This window comes from Acartia tonsa, chromosome 13 (genome assembly GCF_053477335.1).
Source record: "Acartia tonsa isolate MP-2025a chromosome 13, ASM5347733v1, whole genome shotgun sequence".
In the NCBI taxonomy this organism is placed as follows: Eukaryota; Metazoa; Arthropoda; class Copepoda; order Calanoida; family Acartiidae; genus Acartia; species Acartia tonsa.
In genome coordinates, this window is record NC_137272.1 from 39,668,992 (window position 1) to 39,674,486 (window position 5,495).

At 31.4% G+C, this 5,495-nt stretch overlaps 1 long non-coding RNA gene across 1 annotated transcript; it reads right to left on the reverse strand.

The window, feature by feature from the left end:
* Positions 1-29: 29 nt before the first annotated feature.
* LOC145304197 (uncharacterized) lies at positions 30-4,857 on the reverse strand. Its single transcript, XR_013874027.1, has 3 exons — positions 4,732-4,857; positions 4,236-4,310; positions 30-267 (listed from the first exon to the last, which is right to left on the reverse strand). It is a non-coding gene; the product is annotated as an uncharacterized LOC145304197 (long non-coding RNA).
* Between the last annotated feature and the right edge of the window lie 638 nt (positions 4,858-5,495).

Sequence of the window (5,495 nt, forward strand, 5' to 3'; positions counted from 1 at the left end):
ACAAAGATAATGTATCTAACTATTCCTGAAAGATAGGCAGCGTCTCGTTATCAATCGCCAAACCATTCGGCGGCAATCTGCCGCCATCACCGCTATCACCTCCGGCTAGAAAACTTGTTCCATCCGGATTCAGACCAATAACGATTCCTTCGTTGTCAAAAATGTTCTGTTGGATTTGTTGAATGATGTTTGGTGGAAGGGTGGGCAGAATTGTTGTAAAATCAATGTCGTCTTCGTTTTGATTGGTGGATGGTATGTCGGCTATGCCTGGTTTAACAGTAATCATGAAATCTTTAAATATTTCTCTAGAACAACTTTTAAGGAAAAGTTCAAAATGGTCGTCAATAAAGAAAAATAACCTATTACCCAATTCTTAGTAATCACGCTTTTCTATAATTGGAAATGACCGTCTGTCCTTCATTAAGCTACGTTATGGTATTCTTTGTCGCTAAGAATGATATTTGATTTTTGGACTAGGTTTAGTGAGTTTTCATTTTCTTTCAGTCTATTTCTTGTTTATGTCCATGTTGTTAAAATCAATTATAGAATTGCAATTTGAAAAAAAACTAACAAAAATGGCAAAATTTAAATTATACAACTTGCACTGAGTAAAAATTAATTATAAATTTCTATGAAGAGAGATGATTTGTTGTAAAGGACAGTTTTAATCAACTTTTCAAAAGAGATTGGTGTTTCTACAACATCGAGTTATTTGAATTTTGCTAAATTTTTGTAGTAAGAATACTCTACACTAGTATCTTATTTATACTTTCAAAAAAGATATTTGTGTTTATACAGTTTCGTATTATTTTATTAAGCGCATTTGTTAGCGAATTTACTTTATATTTGATAAGTATCCTAAGAAATCGATTCTTCCTCTCTCTTTTATCTTTCTGTTATTTTCTTTTTTTCTTATTTTTCTCTTTTTTTCCTTCTGCTTTCTAATAATTTGCCAATTATTGCTGAAATAATATATGGACAAAAATAAATAAAAATGCTTTTTTTAAATTTAGTTTTTTAGTTGCTTGGTTCAAATCCCACTTTAGGAAACTGATATTTTGTTTAATCTAAACCAAAAATTATTATTATTAGCTTAATAAGATCAATAATTCAGAAAAAATGATGAAAAAAACGCAGTAATTGATCAACGTAAATGACTGAGTAATCATTTCAATAATATAATTTTAAGACCTTATTATAAAGATACTTTGTTTAAACCGTGTTACCTCATCATTTAAGGAATAATCATTCAAAAATTGTTCAAAATATATTTCTCTTTCTTTGAGAAGGATGTGTTATCAAGGATATATTATTATTATATTTTACAAAACTAATTAAATCTAAAATTAAACGATTTTTTGATTAAAATTAAGAAAAATAACAACCTTTTTATCAAAAACATTTTAAATTGTTTTCTCGTATTCATTCGAATCCGGTGGATAGGAACCGATTCACATCCATACGAAAAAACTTCGTCACCTCGGGGCTAAAAAAACTAGTTTTAATCTCATAATTGTACATTCTATATCCGCGGAAAGCCGTTTATAATACGATGCGAGAAATAACTATTATAGATTTTAAAAGTTTCTAACTTTTTTGTTTTCTAGTCTCATTTTTAATGTTAAATGGTTAAGCTTTTTAAAGACTATTAGATATAGACAAAAAAATTTTAACAGACTCTTAAAAAAGGGCAAAGTTTAAAACAAGGATGACAACATCCATATGCAGCGAAGCACAAACAAATAAATAATGAACAAACGGACATAGAAAGTTAGAGGAAATGTTCAGTTGTCATTGAGAAAGGAAAAAGAGAATATGTGATAAATCCTTTAAAAAACATTTATTTGTGTCTTCTGAAGCTTGAATGACACGACGGACCAAGTAGATTATATACTTTGATGCTCATTGGTACAAGGAATGATAAATAAATAAATATAAAAGAAAAAAAGCCGAAAAAAACAGGAGCATTTAATCTAATTTAAATACTTTGTTGAGTGTTTAAGTCTTTTTTTCAACTCAAATTTCTAAATGTAATTAGCTCTGGTCACGAAATTATCATAATACAACCATTTTTCTTTGCAGTCCTGTGAAACATAAGTGATGGCATTATATCAACATATACAGGGATTTAAGGGATAAGACAATGGGAAGTAAATCATGCACATGATGACAGGCAATATAAACCCTTCTGTAGATAAGAATTTTTGGTTGAAAAGTTTGGATACTAATAGTTTGGAACCAACCAATCAAAATTCAATAAAAGTACCCAAAGTTTTTTAGCCACTGAATAGGATGACGAAGTTTAAAAACTTTAGGGACCAGTATGATCTACAGCCCAATGTCCCCCCTCTGAAAAATAATATTGGTTCCTGAAAGAAGTACAATCAAAAATAACTGAATTACTCAGGAATGGAGGGGACATTGGACAGTATATTTCGATAGAACCCAAAGTTTTATAATAACATTATCTCATTGTTGGCTTTAAAAACTTTGGGTGTTTTTATCTTTTTTTTGGTTTGGTTGGTTCCAAACTATATCCAAACTTTTCACCCAAATATTCTAATCTACAGAAGGGATAATTTTGACAATCATCATTGGGGATGTATGTCAATTTAACACCCATTGTCTTATCCCTTGAGATCCCTGAGACTAACTAAATTACTGAACTTTCTCGTTATTGACAAATTGGTGCTCTACAACTTGATTACAGAAGAATAGTTGTTTCTTGCATCGTATTATAAACTACTTTCCGCGGATATAGAATGTACAATTATAAGATTAAAACTAGTTTTTTTAGCCCCGAGATGCCTAAGGCAACGGCTAAAAAAACTGGTTTTAATCTTATGATTGTATATTTTTATATTCGTAATAAACTGGATATAATACGATGCTAGACATAGTTTTTTTCGTATGGATAAGAACCGGTTCCTATCCACCGGATTCGAATGAATACGAGATAAAAGAATTCTGTTTTCCAGGAAAAACACAAAAAATAGATATAGAATAAGGGGATAATATGACAGGGGAATTTTTATCCTTAATTTAAGTTGCTATTATAGTCCTCAGAGATTGGTGAATAAGTTCCTTAATGGTTAAGGGAGGGGATGGGGTAAAGTTATAGGGGGTACGGTATCGTTATATTAGTCAGATGCGAGAATCTCTCACAATATCCACGAATTCTATATCCATGATATAATACCAAGAATACCGATCCTGTTGAAAAAGTAAGGTGACTTTATGGTTTTCCAACTTAACCTTTGGCTTAACTAGATTGCCTTTTTTTTAAAAAAAAAGAAGGAAGACGGCTCTGAGGATGGGGGTGGAGCTGGGATTCCTATCCTCTAGAAAAAAGATTAACACCTTATTAAAACCAGAATTAGAATCAAATTGATCCATTGGTAAGCGATATATTATATAAGCTGTATATGGACAGACATCCAGAAAGACAGAAGGACATTCATTTACTTTGTAATATATTCAAAATGGGTCAAGTTTTGAGATATATCTACATGTAATTGATTGAATTGTCATATGATAGGTCCTAGGACGAATGCGGGAGTCCCAAACGTCGGAGTGGACAAACGCAGGAGTGGACACTCAACCTAAACTAACCTATTTTAAACCATGTTTTGGGTAAATGCCTAACCCCTGCGGGGGGGTTATTTGTTTATTCATATCTTTACCTAACCTAACCTGTATAGAAATACTTACTTAAATTAATATTCTAACACTCCTGCGTTTGTCCACTCCGACGTTTGGGACTCCTGCGTTTGTCCTAGAACTATGTGATAGTTTAAATAAAATAATTATGCATTGGTATTCTTTTTTTTTCTTATAAATTAGATAGTTTTTTAGGTTTCATGAAAAGTAGTTTTCTTATATTTTAGCCTGACAGGGAATACAAATAAATAGATGGAATTTTCCTTTACATTTCCGTAACCCAAACGATTTGATGCATTTATGTTTAAAGCAGAAAAAAATTAAAGTTTGATAATTTTAAATTTATTATCCTTATGTGAAAATAATGCGAATACTGTCTGTCTGTAGCTAAGGATATATATTGACCGATATGGTTCTCCTTAAAAGCTAAGCTTCTTATAGATCCAGGTAAGATCTACACCATTTGGGCGAAGGGAAATCGCTCTGCAAAAAAATACAAACCTACCCTCTTTAGTTTTTTACCCTCTTTTATTCAAAACTAATAAAAAATCAATTTTCATGATTAGTGTTATAACCTAACAGGAATGGTATAATGCTATCTGGCGATATCGTTGGTTGGGTAGAAGTGCTGGTTCTTTCGGTTACGGTACCTTTACAAAAATAAAATTCAATACACATTATAAAACAAGGACAATTATATCCATAATTAGCACAGTAATAACATCTTTAACCTAACAGTTTATATTTGTATGAAATATAACTAACTATTACACAATTTTAAAGGAATTTTAGTTTTTATAGTATGTGGTATTCACAGACATAAACAAGTTATATAGAAGCTTTGCTGCAAGTAAATAACTCAATTCCAAATAATTGTAAAGAATTACCATAAAACGTACCCTAGCAGACACAACTTTAATTTTTAAATTTTGCGCTGATATCAACCAATCACATATCAACTTGTCAAAATACTAGCGTATTATTGGATGTTCATTGACAAAGAGACTCCTGATTGGCTGGTTTTAGCGGCATTTCATAAAATTTGAAAAATTGTTATTATGATCCACTTACTTGGTCTAACAGTTGAGGAGAGGCTGAAGAAGCTGGATGGAGTGGTAGATTGACCGTCCGCTGTAATATGACCCCCTTCTCTAGATTGACCGCCGGATAAATGAGAGAATAGGTCTTTGTTCTCCTGCACGTTTATTTTTCATTAGAATTGCTTACAAACAGTTTTTTTTAATACTTTAGATTTAACATTTTATGGAAGTGTCTCAAAATCAGCCATGTGACGTCATAAAAATGAGAATTATCCATCTCTTTTTTAAGGATTTTCTCTCCCACTTTTCCTCTCATCTCCCTCATTTTTATGACGTCTCATGACTGATTTTTGAGACACTTTGTCCTCCTCAAAATTTTAAAGACTTATAAAGCCATTTCTCGTATGTGCTGCTTTCCTAAAATGTAGAACTTAGTTTGTTTAGTTTTCCTGGGAAATAATATATATAAAGGGGGGGGGGGGGGATTTAATGCAACTATCTCGTAATCAATGTATAAATGGCACTTATAATTCGAATTTCGATCTGAAATTTTGCATGAGTAATCCTTGGTAGGTCTATTTTCCCTAAATCGAACAAGGATTACTCATGCAAAATTTCAGATCAAAATTCGAATTATAAGTGCCATTTATACATTGATTACGAGATGGTTGCATTAAAACCCCCCCTTAATTTCTATCGAAAGGATCCTTTTACCAGGAACATTTTCCTTTGTACTTTAAAAATTATCTTAATACCTGCCAGCTACCAAATACAGAATTTTAAACATATATATCT